Source organism: Furipterus horrens, unplaced genomic scaffold (assembly GCF_987537825.1).
Source record: "Furipterus horrens unplaced genomic scaffold, mFurHor1.1.pri manual_scaffold_5, whole genome shotgun sequence".
In the NCBI taxonomy this organism is placed as follows: domain Eukaryota; kingdom Metazoa; phylum Chordata; class Mammalia; order Chiroptera; family Furipteridae; genus Furipterus; species Furipterus horrens.
The window spans coordinates 71,656,913-71,681,838 of NW_028327175.1; the positions used below are offsets into that span (position 1 = coordinate 71,656,913).

At 32.1% G+C, this 24,926-nt stretch overlaps 1 pseudogene; it reads right to left on the reverse strand.

The window, feature by feature from the left end:
- Positions 1–5,215: 5,215 nt before the first annotated feature.
- Positions 5,216–24,926, reverse strand: part of LOC150008782 (protein BTG4 pseudogene) — a 59,019-nt pseudogene continuing 39,308 nt past the window's right edge.

The following is a 24,926-nucleotide window of genomic DNA, read 5'->3' on the forward strand; positions in this document are numbered from 1 at the left end:
CAGACAAACACATTGAAAGTAAACTTTAGATCAGCATCTCCCATGAACATAAATTTAAAAATTTCTTAAAAAGTATTAGTTGGTCAAAATTTAAATATATAAATAGTATATCATGCACTACTGGATTTTATCCTATATATGTGAACTTTACATAATATTTTTAAATCAACTAATTTTATTCACTATATCAACAAAACAGACAAAAAAACAGATATTGAATCATGTGATCATTTAATAAGGACAGAAACAGGTTTAGCGAAATTCAACACCTAATAATGATTTTTAAAAGCTAGGCAAAACAGGTATAGAGACAATTTTCTCATTCTGACAAAAAGCATTTATGAAAATTCTATATCTGATATCAAACTTAATGATGAAACACTGCATTCACCCAAAGACCAGAAAAAGGCAAAGATGTCTACTATCATATCTTCTATTCAACATTTTTCCAGAGGCCTTAGCTAGTCCAAATTAGAAAGGTGGTGATAACCCCTTTCTTGTAAGAACATAATTGCTTATGTAGATAATTATAATCAATATTTTTAAAACATTCAGATTGATTTAACAATGTTGCTGGGCAAAAATCAATATAAAATATTACATTATATATACAAAATATAAAATGTAGAAAAATAAAATGACTATCAAATTGTATACTTTAAATATGTTTTTTACTGAAAATAAATTTTTAAAATCAAACCATAAAGCATTTAATTGTTTTCAGCAGTGAAATTTTTAAAAATAAAATTTGAAAAAGACCTTGTTTACAAAACTAAAACTGCCAATTAGAATATATCAAAACTTGAATACACCTTTAAATAACACCTAAACCATTATTGTGATAAACTAAAAAAGAAACACATAATGATGGATGACATTTGCATGTTAGGAAAGTCAAGAATAAAGAGATTAAATCATTACGAATTTAGTATAGATTTATTAAAATACAATCAAAACCCCAGCTCATCTCTTTCTATATGTATGTGTGCAAACTGACAAGCTGATCCATAAAAATGATGTAAACTAACAAAGAACAAATATTGCTCTTTAAAAAATGGAAGCTAGGAAAAGGAGCTTATTTTTTAACCCGACAGTGTAGGTTAGTATATTTACTGTAATAAAGGGGGTGTGGTATTGGCCCAGAGATAGACACATAGACAAATGAAACAGACTAGAGATCACTAAGACATACCTCTGCATTTATCCATTCTTATTTCCATAAAAGTAGTATTCTAGATTGTTTTTTAAGTAACTTGTAGTGAATAGATTAGAAATGCATATGGGGTAAATGTGTCTCAAACACTATCCTAACCATACACAAAATTTAAAGCTAAGTAGACTGTAGAACAAAATTTAAAACACAGAGCTATTAAATTCTAGAGCTTAATAGATGAGGTTATTTTCATGAACTTGGAACAACGGAGCTGTTAAACAGGCTATAAAAAGCACTGGCCAGTAGGAAAAAGATGAGAAGTGTAAAAGCATTCAAATTAAGAAACTCAATTTACCACCAAATATGAAAAATTGACTGAAGATGTAACTTCCCTAGTGAGAGAAGATATTTACAACCAACAGATCTGACAAAATGTTGATATCCATAATGTTTGAAGCACTTACCATGCAACAACAAAGTCAGATAACATTATATAAAATGTAATTGGTGAAATAATAACTAATATAAAAATAAAATACATCTTCACATTTATGAAGAAGACTTGAAAAATCTGACGATACCCAATGCTGGCAAGAAATGGAGTATCTGGCCAAACTATTGCTGTAGCAGCATAATTTGTATTAACCAAAACACTGAAGAAAAAAAAAAAAAAAACAGTCAACGATAATATTGCATATATTCTCATAATGAAACGCCACATACTAAAGGAACTTGTGCAGCTATATGTTGAAAAATAGATAAATGTCAAAAAGGTAAACTGGAACAAAAGGAGCTAGACACAAAATTATACATGCTGTGTGATTCCACTTAGAGTTCACAAACTGTTCTATAGTATTGAGGTATATGTACTTCAGTAGGAAAAGTAGAAAGAATATAAAGGAAATGTATACCACAAAAGTCAGACAACTTTCTTTGAGAGGAGAATGATGGAGAAATTGGATTGCTATATAAAAGATACCCAGTGTCTTGTATGTTGGGAGTATTAAGTGTTACTGACCTAGGCCAAGACTTCACATGCATTTATATTGTCATAATTCATAAACTGTATATTTAAACTATATGTCTTATAGTCACATTAAAAATTTTGACTTTTATCATACTGGTCTATTTCTTATGGCAAATTTAAAGAAAATGCCTTCTGGGCCATTTCAGAGGCTACACATTAAATGGTGTGAATAAGCAGATAATACCCAATAGATTAAAACAGAATTTCTGTCTCATGAACTCATTGACTTCCATATTCTACATTGTACCAATGTCTTACACCAATTTGTTTTTATTAAACTGACCCACTTTAGACTGTTTTTTTACTGACCAACCCAGCAAACTACTAAAGTAGTATGTGACTCTCTGAGCTTGCTAGCTGAATGCAGAAATAAGTAAAAGAGACAGCATACACAAAAATCCTCTAGAACCAAAGATATGTTTCAGTTTTCTCTGATCAGTACCCTTAAAGTCCTGTATACACATATTATCTGATAGTTAAAGAAATTGAATTCTTTGTGGTATTACTATTTTATTGTAAAAGAATAAAAAATATTTATTTATTATATATTATTATATATTTTTATTATAAAATAAGAAACATTTAGTCTATAATCACAGAAGTTTTGAGAATTCATTAATGATTTAATGTTGTAATTTTGAGACATGTGCCAAGAATTCTTTTCAATCATCCTTTCATTCATTTGTTCACCTGTTCATCCATCCCTCACCTCTCTGTCTATCTATACACCACAGTGCTGCCCTAAACAACCATCCTGTTATTGAACAGCAAGTGAGGTCTTGCTGACCACCACCACCCTCTAGGCAAAATTCCTGAGGCAAAAGTTTAGTGGTAAAGGAAAGGAGTCTTTATATAAAAGCTTCAAAATTTTGGAATAACTGCTTTCCACAAGAATTAGTCACTTAGGCTTATCAATTAAGGTCAAACTCTTATAATTTAATCCTGACTTTAATCATGTAAGCCTATCAAGTAATGCTAAAATCTAACACTTGAGTTCTCCTGGTTTTTTTAGTTAGTTTCTATAGGGTAGTTTACAAACTAAGACAACACAATACACAAAAGCTACACAATTTTGGAAGAGTGGAAGGTTTCTGCCTCAAAGCCTGTTCCCTCTAGAACATCCAAAAAATAAACCTGCCACCTTCTGCCAGGCCAGCCCAATCCCTAGGCTGTGTCCATAGTTCCTTCCCATACAAAATACATTTCATTGGGAAATGCAGGCAGCTGCAGCACGATCACCCAGACATCCTCAAGGAAGTAGAGCCAGAGAGTGGGCTTGAGAGAGAGCCAGGGAGCCTGAGACTTTGAGAGCCAGGTCAGGAGCCAGAAAAGCTTGTGAGACAAAAAGCCAGCCCTGTTATTTCCATTGGCTCCGGAGACATTCAACTGCTCAGCCAATCCCTTCCTAGACTGCCTTGCATTGCCTCAGCAAACTGGCAAACTCCTACTATAGCACCTCCTCCTTCTCCCCAGTGATTGTAATCAGATCTCTCTGTATTTACCCCACCTCCTTGTTTTGTGATTTCTAACTTCCTTTAAAACTGATTTCTAAGAGACGTTTCTTGGATCCCCAAGTTACATTCTCAGAAACCACACATTTTCAGTCAACCTAAGATAAGACATGGTTAATTATTTCAACAATAGTACAAAAGGATAGCAGTTTTAGTTCTTAATAAACTAAACTGTGATGTATGAGAATTTTCTTCAAGATATTGTCAAGTTCAAAACAAATACTATACCAGTAAGTCACTAGTGAGATAAAATTTCCCCCAAAATAAACTTCCCAGATAAAAACTTTGGTTATGAGCCCGTTCTTTGCACCTGAGGTTCTGTGACTGGTAGACAATCCAAAATATATGTAGTAGAATAGAAACAGTTCCTCAAATTAATTGATGTTGAGCAGGCAAATATGAGATGCTTATTTCATTAGGGAATAAACAAACATATTCAAGTTCCAGTTTTGTCTGTAGTTGGTTGGTTGATTGTGAATAAACCACTGAGGGTGATACTATCCAAATCCCTAATATAGAAACAAGTTCTACAAGTTGACAATTATGCTTCCTTTTGTCCTAAGATTCTGTTATGTCTAATGATAAGTAATTAACATTTACATATGTTGATGGAACTAATTTCCCTTGATCAGGCCTAAAGCTGAGGAGATGCTGTTTATCTTTTGCATCTTTCTACTAAGAAACCATATAATTCTCAATGAAACTAAGCTGGAAAATGTGGATTTACTATTTTATATTCCACACTTGACCTTATGACACACTTAAAATTGCTTTCTCTGAAAACATGGAAGCTGTTTGGACTAGGAAGAGGTTCGGCTCTCCTAATTCTTTCTAACTCGTTATGTGAAAAAAATTGTTGCTTTAAAAATATTTCCCCTTTAGTTTTCATAGAAGTTTTAAGGAAATAGGCTTATATTTAATATTATATGTAATATGTGAAGTTTTACATAAATTTTGTTTGTGGTATTCTATTGTTTTTCAGAGCAATAATCAATCACAGCATATGTAATCATATGGCAAGAATTTCAAGAGCTATAAAAGTACTTTGATTTAGTAGACACACTGCATTAATGAAGCTCAATCCTTATTAATTGTGTGCATAGGGATATTTATGCATTGTCCAAAACTTTAAAAATATTCTAAGCACTTTATAGTGTGTTATATTTTAAAAAAACAATTTTAAAATACAGTATGCTTATTTAAACTGTTACTTTTCACAATTCATTGTCTCTTATCACCAGTCAGTATTTCATTCTATTACCTTATTTGGTACATTCATTAGTGTTACATAAGACTTCATATAAAATTCAATAAGAATTAAAAGTATAGCTAAGAATATAATCATGGCCCCTATGAGGATTCACCATCATGCACCCTGGTACCTATTGTGGTTATTTTTTCTATTTCATGAGCCTCTCAACCTAACTCATTTTTATTTCAGAGAAAATAAAGCTGCTCCTCTGACCTCTACCCCACCAAGTGCTCAGTAATCATATATTATGGGTTTTTTTGATGCAGTGGTAACTAAATCCTGTGTATAGCAACCATACTACCTTTAAGATTCTTATGCAATGTATTTTCTAGGAGGCCCATATGGCCATCACCATATTCTTTCTGTGGAGGATTTGGAACCAAAATTAAATGGGCTGTTTCAAGTTTTTAACCTGATACATAATCTTTAGATTGCTGACTTTAAGAAGCATCTGAGGTTTTCTGTTACAACCTTCTTTACTGGAGGAAATGCTAGAGGAGTTGTCTAACATACATCTACTGACAACATAACCAATTTGTTGGGAGATTTTCCATTTCTTCCAACTGCCTTTAAAAGAAAAAATTGGAAATGGATAATCTTTCTCACCTTACATACAGCACACTTCAAAGTGATCTAACCATATGGTCATCTCCTTTGGAAATCCCAAGTTAGAAAAATCCACTTCAAATTCAGCATAAGCCCTTTCTAGAATGGAATCTTTATTCTAAATATTTATACTGATAGATCTGAAGACTTGCCCATTAGAAGGGCAATCAGAGTATCAGCAACTTTCTGTGTTTTAAACATAATTGACATTAGTTGTTCTATAGAGTGTTCTATTTGATGTTTATTCAAGTTATCATATTTTTTCCATTAAACTTATGACAAAGAAAACTGTTGTTGCAACTGAGATTCAATTTCTTGAATCTCATGATTTCAAGAAAAAAAAAATTAATGAGGAGGTCAGCAAAAGCTCTTTAACCTCAATAAAAAGTAGGATGGAGTTAAAATACAAATTATTCTTTGAATTTACAACACTCTTCCACATCCATTAGCTCTGAAACTTATGACACAATATCATTAATTTTTAAATTTACCAAGCTACTTCTAAAAATTGTTTATGCTTATGGTATAATATTCAAATTTGCAAAAATGTATGCCTTGGAAAGTAATTAACTTTCAACTCTGTCTCCATCTGCCTGGGTGTCTTTTTTGAAGATATAGCCATTATAGTCTATTAAATCAATATACTCATACATACACAAAGGTGATAAAGCAATTATCTCTTTATTTATATTTAGTTCAATTTTTTAGTTCAATTTTTTTCTTAAATATTTTTGTGCATCTATTATTTTCTATACATTTAAATATACTTTAGATTTAACTCCCCAAAATGGTATTAGTGAGATGATGCAAGTATTTTAAATTTTGAATAGTATTGTCAAATTGAGTCAACTAAAGTTTTTGTCAATTTACATTTGTTTTATATATAAAAATAATTCAGGAGAAACAAGATGTCAGAAGAGTAAGTGGAATCTATACTAACCTCCTCCCAGGACCAGTATGGATTTACAACTTAATTTTGGAGAAATCACCTGGAATAACCAGCTGAACACTAGCTGGAAAGAAGTCTTATATACACAGAGAGACAGAAAAGGCCGCTACATCACGTGACTGGTAGGGAGCGTGGAGATGCAGAAGGGCTGGCTGGGCTCACACGGGTGGCAGCTGAAGGGACTGAGAAACAGCTCAGCAGCAAAGGGTTCCTCCTGAGAAGGGCAGGGTCTAAACCCCCAGCTGGTCTTCCCAGCCTATAGCAACAGAGTGGAAAGTAAAATAGTATCCAGCTGAGAGTGGAAAGTAAAATAGTATCCAGCTGTGAAAAGCGAAAAGCCGCAGGGTTTCTTGCTAGCCAGAGAGAAACAGCAGGAGAAAAAGAGCTCTTAAGTGGATCACATATGAAAATATTTTGGCCCCCACTTACCCTGGGCTCGAGCGGAGGGAAGGCGGAGAGGACTAGAGACCCTTGGGGAGAGTTTGGTGTGGTGGCTTTGAGGGGAGAACTGGGGAAGCAGCCAACTGGGTCCCAGTGCTGACTCATCCCCAGTACTGCAGGCAGACCATTCCCTGGACTCCAAGTGTCATTAGCCTGAAAGGAAGCAAAAGCCCTGCCTACAGGAATTAAGCTGCTGCACCTACGGTCCTTAAGCCTGACGGCTAATCTCAGATTGAATAGATTAACAACTAAAAAAGTCAGACAAAGGCAGTAGATCCCTGGAAGTCTCTAACAGGCTGCCTGGGCCCAGAATGGTACAGGATCTGACGCCAACAGGGACAGATCCAGGAAGTGCAGATCATTCTAAGAAGCACCAACAAACAATAGGAGTCACAAAAATGGGGAGACAGAGAAACAACCCCCCATCCAAAGGAAAGGGAAAATCCCCAGAAAGAGTGCTAAATGAAATACAGGGGAGCAAACTATCAGATATGGAATTCAAAACATGGATTATGGAGAAGCTCAATGAGCTCAGTGGAAACTACAAGGAACTCCAGAAAAACTACAAGGAAGTTACTGATAATTACACCAGCATGAAAAAGGACAAAGAAGCTATCAATAAGAGTCAGCAGGAAATGAAGAATATGATCTCTGAATTGAAGAACACAATAAAAGAAATTAAAAGCAGGCTAGAGGAAGCAGAAGGTTGGATCAGCGAGCTGGAAGACAATGTAGACAAAAACTCCCAGACAGTGCAACAAAATGAAAAAGGACTGAACAAGACTGAAGAGGCTCTAAGACAGCTGCAGGACAACATGAAACGTAATAATATCCATATCATAGGAATTCCAGAAGGAGAAGAAGAAGAGCAAGGGATAGAAAACCTCTTTGAAAAACTAATGACAGAAAACTTCCCTAACATGATGACAGAAAGATTCACGCAAGTCCAGGAAGCACAGAGGGTCCCAATGAAGATGAACCCCAACAGGCCCACTTCAAGACACATCATAATTAAAATGGCAACATTACAAGACAAAGAGAGAATCCTAAAAGCAGCAAGAGAGAAACAACTAATAACATACAAGGGAGCTCCAATAAGGCTATCATCAGATTTCTCAGCAGAAACACTACAAGCCAGAAGGAAATGGCAAAAAATATCCCAAGCAATGAAAAACAAAGGCCTACAACCAAGAATACTCTATGCAGCAAGACTCTCATTCAAAATGGAAGGTGAAATAAGGAGTTTCCAAGACAAAAGAAGGCTAAAAGAATACATCTCCACCAAACCAGCATTGCAAGAGATGTTAGAGGGTCTGCTTTAAGAAGATGAAGAAACAGAGAGAGACAGAGAGGAACACGAGTACAAAGGGGGAAAATGACAATGAATAAGTACTGAAAGAAAGAAGGAACTACTACCATTTGCAACAACATGGATGGAACTAGAGAGAATTATGTTTAGTGAAATAAGCCAGTCAACGAAAGGAAAATACCTTATGCTATCACCTATTACGAGATACTAATGAACAACACAAACAAATGAGCAAAACTGAACCAGAGGTATGCAAACAAGGAATAAACTAACAGTAACAAAGGGGGAGATGGGAGAGAGAGCAGGGGATAAGAAGGGGAAGGGTCTAGTCAAAGAACATGTATAAATAACCCATGGACATGGACAGCTGGGTGGGGACTGAATGTGGGAAAAGGGGGTCAGGGTGCAGGGAAGAAAGGGGGGGGGAGTGGGACAATTGTAATGGAAAAAAATTTTAGTGGGGGAATAATTAAAATATAAAGAATGGAAATGCAAGTTGAGTGAATATTAGGACAAGGATTTTCCTTCATACTGTATATTTTTCTCCCTATCTGATCCCTCCAGAGTTTGACATTCTAAAGAAGTAAGTAATGACATAAGTTTCTTTGCATAACACTAATAAGACCAGTTGTTAATAGAGGTTTTTTTGACTAAGACTTTGACTGAAATGTCATGCCTAAAAGAGACTTGCTTGGTCTCTGGTCGTTACCAAAAAGCCCTGAGGAACTGGGATTGACTTTCAAAGATAGTAAAAGCCCATGAGATAAAAGACCTGGTACCTTGGTTGGATGTGTGGTCCATGGCAATCTTTCCAGGGAAGAAATGAAGGTTGTTTTCCTGAAAGATGGCTAGATGGGATCTTAAGGCACAATGGAAAACCAGAAGGACTTGGAAAAGACAGGTGTTTACAGGCAAGGCTGAATGGCAGGTATGTGGTTCTGCTTCTGCACCCTGAAGAGCAGACTGAAGGTCACCCTAAATGTTCCTTGGGTAAGTTCCAGCAAAGCAGAACTAAAGATCATAAGTGATCATTTGCTGCTCTTGTTGTGTTTATGCAAATGAATAGGATAAATTAAAATAGACTTAATGTAGTCCCTTTAATGAGAAAGAGTGTAATCTTAGGGAGAAAATTTGTGAATCAAGAAAAATCACAATGCTCATTGGTAGACTATAAAGTAGTGCAGCTAACCGTCTTTAAAGCTTATCTTCATTTAAAGTTTGTTTGATTTGAAAATTAAACTATGTCTGTGGTATTATCAAAGATGTTTAATTTACAGGAAGAAGAATGTCAAATGCCTTACAACTGATGTCTTTCCGATAAGACAGTCCTACAGATTCTGAGACTTGTATGTGGGTTATGTTACATAAATTAACATGTGTTTTCTGTTTTCAAAGGGCATAAGCCTATGATCTCATTACCTGAGTGATTGTCTGTATGTGTAGGCCTCACTTAATCCTGTCTGCATTGCTGCCTCCTGAGACTCAATGATTTGGCTGAACTAAGTGGCTGGGTTGGTGAAAAATGGGGTGATCTGTGGGCTTCACTTTAAAACTGGCTTTTCTTTTCTGTCCTAATGGCTTGGACAGAAAGAGCTCAGAGGTCTGAAAGTGGGGAAACCTAAAATATTTCCGTCAGCCCAAACTAAGTATAATGGGCAAAAGGATTTTGGACAGGTGAGATGTGCCTGGGACACCTTCCTCCAAAGAAGCCCTTCTTTTCCCTAATGTGGGACATTGAAAAATTAATACCTGCCTTTTGTCATATATTGGTTATGGATTGGATGATGTCTTTTAACCCTGTTGCCAAATCTGTTGCCTCCAGAATACAACAAGTATACCAGCCTGTTAAATCAAGCATACTGTTGTCTGGGGACTGACCTGGAGTCTGCACGATCCTTCCCCATGTGAAAAGGCCACCCTCTTCTCCACATACCCACTCTTATTAGGGATTTCTGGACCCAAGGGTAGGTAGGACAACGACCATGTCCAGCTTGAAGCAGCTAGAGGAGCTCGAGACCTTCACCCATTGTCCTTTATAAGATTATAAAGGGTCTTAAGTCTGAGAGGGAGGGATTGTTATTTTTTATTGTTAATATAGTTATTTATTTATTTATTTATTTTAAAAAAGAAGAAGAAGAATATATAAAAGGGTGAGGCAGGAGAATTTGCATGTACGACCCATGGGCATGGACTTGGGGGGAGATTGTTGGGGGAGGGGAGGTGCTGCGTGTAGGGGAGCAAAGGGGAAAAATTGGAACTATTGTAACAATATAATCAATAAAATATACTTAAAAATAAATTATCTATATTATAAAAAATAATTCACACAAACTATATATATATATATATGTATATGCTTAAATAATGTTTTGGTTTCTTTGTTTTGCTATGACACAAAAAATATGATGTATTAGTTTTCTATTGAGGCTTTAACAAATTTAAGACAATATAGTGACCTCAAACAATAAACAAAATATTATTACCTCCTATTTCTGAAGTTTATATGTCCAAGCCACGTCTCACTGGGCTAAAAGAAATCAAGATATGAGTAGAGCTTCACTCCTTTCTGGAGATTCTAGGGCATCAACTGTCTCCTTGCCCTCTCCAACCTCCAGATAATGCCCAGATTCCTTTACTCATGGGCCATCTCCTCCATTTTCATTAATAACAATGCTATACTACCTGTCACAGCTTTCTTCAGTAGTCTCATTTGATGCCCTCCTCTGCCTCCCTCTTCTACTTTGAAGTATTTTTGCAATTCATTTTGATCTGTCTGGACAATCTTGGGTAATCTGCTAATTTTAAGGTTAGCTGAGTAACAACTTCAATTCCCCTTTGTTGTGAAACCGAATATATTCACAAGTTCTGCCAATTAGGATATGGACATCTTTGGACAAGAGGTATTATTCTGCTTAATGCCTATATAATAGCTTTAATTTTCCTTTATCTTATTTTAAATGAGATTGATCATAACATTTTTATTCTTATTAATTTATTATATAAAAAATAGTGTCCCTTCATAGCAGCCCTGTTTACAATAGCTAAGTACTGGAAACAGCCTAAGTGCCCATCTGTAGATGAGTGGATCAAAAAACTGTGGTACATTTACACAATGAATACTATGTAGCAGAAAGAAAGAAGGAACTCCTGCCATTTGCGACAACATGGATGGAACTAGAGAGAATTATGCTTAGTGAAATAAACCAGGCAAAGAAAGCAAAATACCATATGATATCACCTAATACAGGAAACTAAAGAACATAAACAAACGAACTAAATAGGACAAAGAGTAGAATAGTAGTCAGTAGGGGGGAGGGGGGAGGGAGAGAAGAGGGATAAGTAAAGGAAGGGTCTAGTCAAGGAACGTGTATAAATGACTCATGGACATGGACAACAGGGAGGGACATGATTGCGGGAGAAGGGGTGTGCTGGGGGGGAGCAATGGGGGAAAAATGGGACAACTGTAATGGAAAAACAAAAAAATAAAAGAAAAAATAATGTCCCATATACTTAAGGTGTTTTATTTTAAATGTTATATAAAAGTGGAATTAAAGAACTATTTACTAAAGTAAAAATTAATCCTTCAAGGGTCACAAAGATATCTTTCATCTAATCTTAAAATGAGAAATTAGATAAAAGATTTTAATAAAGTGCCTTGAATATATTATTTATTCAAATAGAAGCTATGAAGAGTCACTTTGGTGCATTTTCTTTCATGCCTATTCAATAAAACTATTTTACCTTATCATTTATTAGGTTTTCAAAGTTGTTTTAAGTTCCTAAGTCTGAAGTAAAAAATTATCTGCTGTTTTGTGCCCTATAAGACTTGATAAAGGAAAATTTAGCTTCAGCTGAATTATATCAGATTTGGCTCATTTCCTCCATCCTGGCTTTCAACAGACTCCAAGGAAGGATCAAAGGGGTACTGAAAATAACAGTTCTCCTCCCAGTGAGCCTTAATATTTGCTTTTAAGTAAATCCCCTGAGAATAAATTCAAACACAAAAGAGAAATATATTTTGAAGATAAAACATTGATTTACTGTTTAAAGGGGGTCAAATATATAGTGATGGAAGATTTCACTTTGAGTGGTGAGCACAACACAATACACAAATGATGTATTATAGAATTGTACACTGGAAACCCATATAATCTTATTAACCAAAATCACCCCAATAAATTTAATTTAAATATTTAAGGAAAAGAAGATTTACTGTTTGTATTATCTATATTTCAATCATGTATGAGAATATTTTAAAAAAGTAATAACTGGTAAAATGGTTTATGTTAGGTCCATAGACATTAAATTGGGTGCATTTAGAAGATTCATTTATAAATTACCAAGAAAAGATACGCACATTAAAATCCATCCAATCCTCCTGAAAATTACAAGTTCACAACTGTTCTAATGCAAAACATTATTTTGTTGGAGAAACTTTTAGAGGAATAAAGATGTGTGCTAGCATCACCTTAGAGAATATATGACCATTTTGCAGCTTGTTATAAAAACAAAATAAAATAAACAAAAAAATTATGTGAAAAACAGTAATAAGAACACATTTCCTCCACATAAGTACTTAGGTGCTTTATATTCTGTTAAGTTTTTGTCTATTCCCCAGTGTAAACCTGAAAATTTAAAATATTTTGTAATGCATAATGTTCTTATTAACATAACTTTTAAATCAAGATTAAGATTTTTTTCTTAGTTATTGGACTGATCATTTTCCATTCTCTTTAATTTGATAATATTTATAATGAAACATGCTATATTTTGTTGGTACCAAATTCAAGAGATTCTTTCACTAGCCAAACAAATCTGTTATTCCCTTGGTATTATCAGTAGAACATTTTCTTTTGATTTATAACTCTAATATAAAATTGTAATGTTCTTATAAGAAGTAGAACCTAAAGTCACATTACTGAATACTGTTATAAAAGGGACTGGTAGTATTACGGTTTTTGATTAAGGGTGATTAATTTTGTATGCTTTAAAATGTTTACCAATATTGACTGGTTTCAATTTCTTTGACTAAGAACATTATATCTTAGATTTATTTTCTTTATTTTTTTTCTGACAGAAAAGTAAGGTTTTAAAACACAAATTATAAGAATATGATTATTTCACTGTCTAAGGTAATCTTTGGCCTATGTGAAGTTGCATTATAATTTAGACAATTAGAAACTATGTATATTGTAAGATTAACACAGTGAATAGTACCATAAATAAAGAGTTAATAGGTACAATTAACTATCTATAAAAACATATAGAGAGCTTAATTATGTAGTCTGATATATGCAATTTTTTACTAGTGCCTTTATCAATTTTCATAACTCTACATTCACTTACCATTAATTATTTTTATAAATACAAAGAGGGAAATTTTCAAACAGTTGATCTACAACAGTAAGCATAAAGATCACAAAGACATTGTCCTCGCACAATGTATTTAAAATACTGGCATAACTTGAAAAAGTGAGATGACAGGCAGTATATGTATAGCACAGTATTTTCAATTAGTATTTTAATTATGCTTTGTAAAATTGTAATACATTTTTCCTTTTTAGAAATAACTAGAGTCTCATCAAAATTATCTATTCCTATGGACAGCAATTTATATGATAAACCACTTCGATCTCAGACTGCATTACAAAAACCCAATTGTCTCATGCTGTTCATGGAAGTCAGGAATAGGACACAGACTGTGATGCTATTAAAGCAATTCAATAATAGAATATTAATATGTCTAATAAAATATCATAAGTGAGTATCAAAAATTTATATAATGCTGGTAAAATGTTGTAGTAGCATAGTGTTTCCTTTTGTTTTACTGTTTAGGAAGTAAATAAAATTATTAATATATGTATGTTTCCTATCCTTAGAATCCAAGTTTACCCCCAAATCATAGTATGCATTTATCATACTGAAAACATTTTTTTCTTTTTTTTAGAAATAGTTTTATATTTCTTCATGGTTTTCCAACTGTAAAATTTTTGTTAAGTTTGCATTTATTGTATCTTCAGAATCTATGGAGTAAGTACTTAATCTTAGTAAACTTTATTAAACTTATTTCAAAGTATATTAAGACCCAAAGCAGAAATTTTGTTTTTCTTGTTAAAAAATTAAGCAGAAAAATAGTAATGTCAGAAAATAATGGTATTACTTTACATGGTCATTATTATATTTTCTCTGAAAACAAGTTATCTACCATCTTATCAGAAAATCCTTGTTTACATTTCATCTATTTCCACACTAGTAAATTTAAGCACAACATATTTTTATATTAAATTTGAAGAAAATAAACTGATACTCATGATTTTTTCAAAAATCAAACTCAGTTTTTGAACCTAATTGAAGAATAAATTAAAATGTATTGCTTAGACATTATATAAAAATATTTCTGTGATGCTTAGATTATGAGATATTGTCAGGTCTAAGGATTTATTATTAACCAGATTCAAGGTCAACATCATGATGGCGTATGAGAAACTAAATAACGGTAGGGGAGTAGTCTAAGAACAATAAGAATAATTTGAAAAATACATAAATATGTGTAAATGAGATACAATGCATGTCAAATATGCATTGTATTGGAAGAAGTTGAATTTAACTCAGTAAGCATGGTAGAAAGTTGTCACTTTTGTTATACACCGTCTTCTATGAATAATAGCCTTTGGTCACTTTGAACAGCACTTTTGAATCAGAACTTTTCCCCTGATAAAATTCATCAGCGACTGGACAGTCAAGCTTCTGAAAATAGACTGGGACAGTTGTGATAATTGTAATAAAGCTAATGAAACTTAAAACTATCTCATTAGGCCAGATGAATGAAGGTTATATTAATACTTGCTGTTTCTGTAGTTACCTCAGTCTATGTTGCTGTCTTCCACAGAAACACTACAGGTCAATGTGACATGTTTTGTACCAATGTAAGTTTTTGTCTAAATGAAGAGTGTTTACCAATAAATCTGCTGGACTCCTCAAAAATAAATGTGGATAATTAGCCAATGTGATTTTTATCACTCATAAAATACTCAAAAAGTTACCTTTCACAGAACAGTGTCTACTGCTGCTTGCACCCTCCCCTCTGGTACACATTTCTGTGTACGCAATATGTAATGTTCTAGCTTAGCATTTGACCTTGTACCTGAGTAATATAAGCCACATTTGCACTGCTTGCTAGATCTTTTCTTTTCATGCCAGAATATATCTTAAAAGCCTAAGCAAACTTTTCTATTCTATACACATAATAATAGATCCACACTCCTGCTGGGACCCATTTTCACAGCTCCCTCTGCAATAATTAAATGACCACCAGAAAGCATATCGCCCATAGACTTTAGAGAGCAAAAACATTTTTAAGGTTCCTTTTAACAAAAGTGACTTTATCATTTTTCTTCCCCTTTTTAAACTTTTTAAATAAATTTACTACTGATTAAGGCAAAGGTTATTTCTTAGAACTTTTAAATTATTTTTATATAGTTAATTACTACCATGTGTTTCTATTTTCTTACATAAATTTATTTAACTATAAATCTCTGGGTGTGTATATTAAATACTTATGATAAGATTTTGGTATTTTAATATATATCATTAACAAAATAAGCATCTTTTTTATTAACTATTTTTGAATATAAAGAAGGGTCTGAAACAGTTTACCAATATAAAATGCATACATTTTGAAGAATTAAAAGATTAATATTTCATATTTTCTTAATGTAATATCATGTGACGAAATCACATCTTAACAAAATAGAAATTACATTTTCCATGTTCTTTCAAGCTGAAGAGTTATATTTTATACATCACACATTCATGAGATGAAACTGAGAAATACTGTGAAACAGTTATTAAACAAACGGAAGTCTTTGTCTCAGATACATGAAGGGAAAATATATTTAAACAAATTTCAAACTAAAAGTTAAGTTGAATAAAGCCAGGAGAAAACATCTGAAGAGTCCTGAGATTTAAATATTCATATGAGAAAAACACATAATAGTCAGATAATCAATGTGGTGAACATTTACTTGATATTGTGCTTAAATGCAAACATAATGGATTTTTCTGAGGGAATCAAATAAGTGCTTTTCATCATCAAGAACAAGAGAGACAGCGAAGAGATAGGACTTGATAAAGAGACCTCACTTCTCAGGAAAGAGGGAGGCTTGATTTAAGCAAGGACTCTATGTTCTAACAACATAATTTATATTTAACTTACCGATGTTTAAAGAATGTCCATAGTGAAATATCTTTTTTTAAAGTATTTTTTAGATCTGTACAAGGATTTGAGTACTAAAATGCCAGAAAATTGCCTCAAAGTAATAAAGATACAATAAAATAAAGCAACAACAATGACAAAGAAAAACAAAACAAAGAAACAAAGAGGAAGCCATCTCTTTAAATTTAGAATTGAGACAGTAGAGAGATCAGGGACAAAAATGGGCCACCCATGAGGAGTATTGTACCTTCCAAAACAGAATAGAACTGGGATATCACTTAATAATCTTATACTCTTATCTTTTCAATATAAAAAAATAAGTTCTATTGAACAAAGATATGTATCGTTTTTAACTTGCCAAATTCAAAAGATTTTATCATTAAGTAAAATTTTAATTAAAAATCCTTACAATAAATATGCTATATTAATTCCCAATTCTAGAAAATACATTTAGAGTACCTTTGTTTCCTTTATTTAAAAACTCTCATGAATAATAATGACAGACTTGGATCAAGATCTTTTTTTTTTTAATGTGTAGAACTTTGATTAACAGATACTTTTAAAAAATTAAATTATTTTCTACATAATTTATCATGTTTGCAACCCTGCTGTAATATTTTAATAATAGGTTGTACCAACAGTGATTTTAAATTTTGCTTGGAAATTACAAAGTGTATATTATAAAGATGAGGCCATCTTCAAGGGAGTAAGTCTACCCATGCTTGACGTACAGTTTTATTTTTTAATATAATTATAAAAACATCTTAGCAAAAATCTTTTTTTCCAAGAAATCCTGTAAAAAGCTTTTATTACAGATTGTATGAATATTTTGCTATCTTCATGAAGCTAAGGAGAAAGGCTTCTCACTTTTTTTTTTAATATGGTGGAATTCCCATCATTTCTTAAAAGAAAAAGAAGGGGAACTGTTCATTTGGAGCATGACTTTTTAGTTGATACTCTACTTTCTTCACTTTCTCCTTAATCACTAGTAGGTTGGAAAATAGTAGGAAATTTTGACTTGCACAGGCACACAAATCAAGTCTTCAACTTAATGGTGAAACAGTATTGTGTATGAATCTAGGGTCTCTCATGGAGGATTATTTTCATTAAATGTTGACAGGTTGACTGTGGTCGCTTTGTAGGTGTGGGAAAAGCCGAGTTGATAGCACTCATATAAAATCAGTCATTTAATGGTAAAAATGTTTTAAAAGAATAAATTTCTTTGGGATACTGATTATAAACCAGGGAATATGTTTCCTGGAAACTTTGTATGAAACTATAATTGACTCAATGTAAAATATTAGAAAAAAAAAACAAAAAAGTACAAAGTTTGCTCTCCTCGTGTTCATTATTAAATACTCTTTCTAGTTGTTACTCCATTTTTCTCCTATAATAAAGAAAATAGTTTAAGAATTAAGTAGTTGATTATCAATTACATTTGTACACTTTTAGTTTGTTTCATCTAACTGAGTCAGATTGGCAAACCAATCTTAGACTATAAACTTGCTCATATTATCCAAGTAAGACCCATTTTCTGAAAAAATTGCAAAAAAACTATTGTTATCCTCAGGATAAAATAGATGTTATTTGTAACTGAATCCTATATTCTAAGAGATGGAATAAACTAGTTCACTGACTTCTTCAAGAATGATCAGTTGTTCTAACATACTGTGAGTCTGAATGTTCCTATTGGTTCTCCATCTACACTCAGAACAGGGCTTTGGAGAGCATATGAAGTGGTAAAAGACAGAAATTAAAAAAAAAAAAAAAAGCAAGGAGGAGACTGAAAGTTAAGAATTTACACAGAATTCTAAAGTGTTGTATTTACAGTTTATTTAATGATTACTACAAAACATCTTTGAAATAAACCAACTGGAATGAGCACTTTCTACTTTGCCTTCATGATATATTTACCCACTCCTCAAACTGTATTATACTTTATGTTTTTAATTTTTTTACATCTTTTCTTTTCAAATAAATATATTTTGCTGAAGCAAATTATTTTCTATTTATTTTTAAAGAAATTAAGAATTATACTGATTTAAAAGTGAAGTTTCTCTTTAGCCATTCCATATCTGTAATTTAAAAAATATATTGCATTTATAAAAACTTATCCCAGAGGAAATGACAATGAACAATTCTGTATTTTTTCTTCTTCAGGCACCTAGCATAAAACAAATACAAGTAATTTAAGTCTGGATCCTGGCTTTTTGTCCATAGAAAAAAGCCATTCTGAGTCATTCTCAACCACCTTTAATCACTTAATACAAAATCCAAGAAACTTTCCTATGCTCACAATTATGAATTGCATCCTTCTTTGTAACTTTGGATGTGAATTCAATTTTTTTTCAAATTTATATCTCAAGTTAGTAATGTTTGACAAGCCTATTTATCTCCTTGCTTCTTGACCTTGTGCAGTTAGATATTGTATAAGTAGGTAACTCATTTACAACATCCAGATGTTCTTCAGTCTTTTACTGTCCCATATATTCCTTCTCCACTGCCTAATAATTCACAAGGCCCTACTCATTTGCTTATGATGAACACCTTGCTGCCTTCCCTGATATATTTATTAATATTTTTCTTTATTACCAACACTCTGCAAAATTCAACCTGTTACAGAATAAGTGCAAGAAACCCTAAACTATTATCAAAGAAGAGGAGAGAGATCAAAAAGGAATTTTGTGGCATGCTGGGGAATTTGCTATAGGCATAATGCTCTACTGAACCCTTATGATGTTGGTCAGCTTGATAATCAGGGGCAGAATTATATTTCTATTGGTCAAAGAGATGTCCCACTTCTCTTTTACTTATTTAGAATTATTTTCCAATTATTGTATTTTAAATCACAGCAAAAGGTGTAGTTGCTTTTTTAGAGATTTAAAAACAACAATAACTAATATGGTGGTCCAAAAATACTAAATAAAAAAGTGCAAAAATAAACTATTCATGACTTTAAAATTGCACACCATTCTGAGTAGCATGATGAACTCTTGTGCCATTCTGAGGTCCAACCCAGAAGATAAATCATTCCTTTATTCAGTGTATCCATAGTTGCTGACATCCACTGGGGGTCTTGGAACATATCCCCCATGCATAAGGGTAGAACTATTGTATAAATATATTATACATTTCAAAATTCTAGAAAGAAAAACAAAATATCTTAGAATTCTGTTTTTATCAAGATAACAAAATCAGCTTTACCATCTTATTTTTAAAAAGTATAAAATTAGACTAAATATATAAATAAATATATAAATATATGTTTATATACAGGGGTGGGAAAAGTATCTTTACAATTTTTCCATATAGAAAAAGATATGCAGGTTATGATTATTAAAATAGCTTAATTAACTCAAATGAATGGCCCTCATAACTGTAAACCTACTTTTACATACACCTGAGTATATGAAACAGTGGTTCCAACACATTGAACATTAAGCAATGCAGTACAGTGATCTCAGAGTGATAAAAACTAACAAGCAAAATCTTAAAATTGTCTCATCTTATTGTCTTAAAAGAGTATCTGGTATCTAGTTCAGGGTCAGGGAAGTCAAGTGAAGCTCCATGATCTCATGAGTTAGTGTGATGCAGTAACTCAGTGGTCCCCAACTTGTCGGGCATCAGGGACCAGTTTCATGGGAGACAATTTTTCCACCAACTGGACTAAATGGGGTGGGAGGATGTTTTCAGGATGATTCAAGTGCATTACATTCAAACTCACCTCCTGCTGTGCTGCTGGTCCCTAACAAGCCAGGAAGGGTATTCAGGGGTGTGAGGTTTTGGACCCCTGTAGTAATTAGTCCAGAGAGGCCAAGGTGTCACAAGTTTATAGGACCATGTCTCATAGGGAACAGAGCTACACTGAAAGAGATCTCCCAATATCTCATGAGACTCTGCCTCAAGGCATCTGCTAAGTAATATTAGTACAAGAATAAAAGGAAATTATATATCACTGAGTAAAAAACCAAGTGACTGATTAGATTGAACAATTATGAATCTCACACAGCATCAGAAATAGTTCTCATTCAAAAAAAAAAAAAAACATAGTGGAAAACCTCATTATTCACAGGGAAATATGTAGAGAACTCAGATGATTCTATCTCGACAGTAAGGAAAAATATTCCTAGGAAAAATGTTGCTTTGGTTCAACCTAATAAAACTTAAAACCAGGTTCCTCCAAAATTAAAGTCCAATAATATTCATAGGGATACAAAAATATCATTTCCCAGAACAAAGCATGAAGCTATTTACAATAGTACAAAAATAATCAGCCCCTAAAATGTAAAAATAAAACATCTGATATGTCACCTAACTTGTCAGGCTTGTAAGGCAACAGCAAAAGCTGAGTCATAATTAGAAAAATAAATCAATGGAAATCAACCCAGAAATTACACTGATGACAGAATTAGTAGACAAGGACATTCAAATAGTCATTGTATTCTCATTCTGTAATTACAGGAAGCTAAAGGAAAAGTTGAGTTATAAAATAAAGACATAAAAGGTATTAAAAAAGACCCAAATCAAACTTTCAAAGGTGAAAATGACAACATCTAAGATTTTTAAAGATAGAAATAAGAGCAAGTTAATGAGTTTGAAGACAAAGCAATAAAAACTGTCTAAATGAAACTCAGGGGATAATAAAAGAAATGAAAAAATATTTCCTCTTTCTAGTGGCATAAATATATATAATTAGAGTCCATGAGGAAAGGGGGATTATAAAAACTTTGAAAAAAATAAAGTTTAACAGTTGCTTTCTTTTTTAAAAAAATTTAGAAAAAACAAATTTAATGAAACTGTAAGTTCATAGATCCTAGAATCTCAATGAGACACAACATATTAAATATGAAAATTACAACAAGGCCCATCATAATCATATTACTTAAAACCAATGGTAAAGAGTAAAATCTTAAAAGCATCTGCAGAAAAGTAACATATATGTACAGAGGAACTACAGTAAGCATGACAGCAGAGATCTTGTTAGAAAAAATACAAACCAGAATACAGTAGAGAAGTATCTTTAAATATCTTGGAAACAAAACAAAACAAACAGAAAAGAAACTACCAACTTATTGTAGGGTCTATCTTAGATTCCTAAATTCAGTTAAAATGTTCCAAACTAAAAGTAAATTAAAATATTTTAGATGTAAAAAAGCTGAAATAGTTAATTATCAGAAGATCTGTATTATAAGATATGAGGAATAAAGTTATTCAGGAAAAGGAAATATAATACTTCACTTGGTAAGTACCTGGCAAAATATAAAATGTTTATTCTCATTATTGCATCAGTTTTTAGCTAATGTCCTGTTAAAAATATAACTATGTATCAAGAGATTTATGAAATATGTAGTAGTGAATTATATGATATCTATAGCATAAAATTTAGGATGGGAGAAAAGGAAAGATATAGTTGTATACTATACATTAAATGGTATCATATCACTTGAAATTAATATTGATAAGGTCAAGAAGATAAAGAGCTGCCTGAGTGTAAATTAATACACTGCTCTATCACTGAAATTCTTGATACTAAAAAAAAATTCAACTGATTTAAGCAGTGATGTAATAAATTTTTATTATGGAGAACTTCTTATCTCATAAGATTTTGAGTATTGGTGCTGTAATAAACACAATTAACAAATAGGAATTTTAAGTAAATACAGAGTGGTGGCAAAGTAGGTTTAGAGTGCAAGTATGCAAAACACGAAGTGTATTTCTGTATTGTTATATATTAGCTATTATATTATTTTCCATACAAACAATTATAAACCTACTTTGGCCCCAACCCATATAATTATGTTCAAGAGAATAAAGAAAAAAGGTGTAAAATATCATTAGACAATTGGATTACCAGAAGCCTCACTTTGCATGACACTGTACAAACTGAAATATGTTCATGTTGAAACCACGTCTTTGCCTTGCATAGTCCCAGAGACTAAGAGACCTGTCAAAGCAAAGATAAGGTTCTGACTTGCAAGATTTTCAGTTAAAAATATTGTGTATCATAAGAAATGCCTGTAGATTAAAAAAATTCTAATGGAAAGTCTAAATGTGAACAATGTAAATTACAAGATTATGGACTCAATAGAATAGGTAGCCAATGATAGGGTTACTGAACTGGAAGATAAGTCAATTAAAAAAAAATACAAACTGAGGCACAAACACAAAAACAAAAACAGAATATATAGAAAAAAGCATGAGAGAATGGAGAACCAAGGGAAAAGCTTCATAGGTTTAATTGGAATCATGGAAAGAGATGAAAGAGTACCGTATTGAGCAGACTGATATTATAATAATTCATATCTGAGAAGTTTCTAAAATAATTAAGTATCACAAAGCTCTGTGGATTCCAGTCAAAACAATACAAAAACACATCCAGACATATTTAAAAGTGTATTTTTCAAACTTCACATTCTTAATAATATGGAAATCCTAATGTGCTTTTTTTTGTGAGTTGTGTGTATATATGTTTAATGCATTAGAAATTAAAACAGAAGTATTAAAAATATACATTCATTTAAAAATACTAATAATATATTCATTATGTTAATGAAACATAACATATATTAACAAACCATAACTGTATTTTCCAACAAAATAATTAATTCTATAATTAATTATTTCACATTTTTGTAAATAGTTTTCATATCTGGCTTACTAGAAGGTATCATGATTACTACAACTTGCTTCCAAAATCTGTTGTAATATATTGTTTTGGTAAAATTATATGAAGAAAATCTGAGTTCAAACAATTATTTAGTAAGAAAATGAAGAAAAAATGGATAAGGATAATCTTAGATAATGGAATATTTTTCTTTGATATACAAAATGATCGACAAGTGGTAGTTACGTTTTGTATTCTGTTACACTCAAACTCATTGACATGAAGTGTATTTTGTATAGACCTCAAATTAATGCATTCATCTTGTACAACCGAGCATTGGTCACTTTGGGATAATTGTTGAAAATCAAAGACAAATAGAAAATTTTGAAAACAGAAAAAAAGTCTTATTTGGAGAAACTATGTGGAAGAAATCAGAAAATAGTGGACTGACATCTTTTGAAGTGTTGAAAAAAATTAAAAGCACATTCTTCAACAGAAATAAAATTATTCTAGATTTTTTTTAAAAAAGGAAGTCCATGAAGTTTCAAGAGCATTGTAAAGCTTAAATGTATGCATAAATATAAATGAGTAAGGGTCATAATGTTGTATATGAACTCAAATATATGAAAATTAAACTACATGGCAAGAATGAAACAAAAGATGTGAGTAAAGCCCATGGGGATAAACTGTTTTAAGTTTCTATCTAGCACTGTTGGGAAGAGGCAAAAGAAGTACTTACATTTTTATTACTTTCAAAATTTGTATTACTTCCATAATGCATGGATATATATATATTCTGTAAATTAACCACTGAAGCAAATTTGAAAACACAGGGGGAAACCTTATAAATAAAAAGTAATCCATTGATTCTAAAGAAAAGAAAAAGAGAAATCATGAAACCTCTATGTCAAATGAAAATACTATTGTAAGATGATCAATGTAAATACACATATAAAATTACTAAATAGTCCAATGTTTTATATATAAAGTTGAACCGATCTATAAAATAATAGTGACATTTATTTTGAATCTTGCTCTTTTACCTCCCAAAGTAAGGCTTATTCATTATTTTGCTACTTCCATATACACATTTTAATGCATATCAGAATATAGTTATTTATAACATAAGAATTAATATATTTAAAATTTGATGTTAGGCAATTGAAAACTAAAGCATATACAAAAATAACTATGATAATACAGGCAGAACATGTTAGATGCAGTAAAGATCAAATCAGTATTTTTCCTACATATTGTATAGTTTAAGACCAATGGCATCCTATACAAAAATGAAACAAAACAAACAAACACCAGTGTTTTCTTTTTTACAACAAGTGATCAGGTTGACTTCGAAGCTGAAATTTTTATCTCTAAAATTGACTTTGAATTAACTAAGTGAACTAATGAGATTTGCATCTGTTTCAGAAGAGTGTCAAATTATGCTGCAAAGCCTAATCATGCGCTTTAATGCAGCTCTTTCCTTTCATTAAATTTTCACATTTGTTTATTGTCACACGTTTCAGTAGCCAACTCCTTATTTATCCTGATTATATTATCCTCCTCTGGAACTAAATCTGAAATGACACATGGTCAGTAGAATTTTTAATTTCAGTTGCAAAGTTGCTCACAGGAACTTTAAAAAAACACATGAATCTTTCAGAGAAGTTAGAAAGGGAAGCTTTACCCAAACTGCTGCTGGCAAAAAAGTCACTTGTAAAGATATCTCACTGCAACAATGGCATACGTGTAATCCCTTATTGTCCCAAGACTAAATACTCTTCGAAATTGCCTTCATTCTGAAATATGAATTTTCAATTCAATTAATTTAGAAATATATTTATTTTGATAATTAATATTAA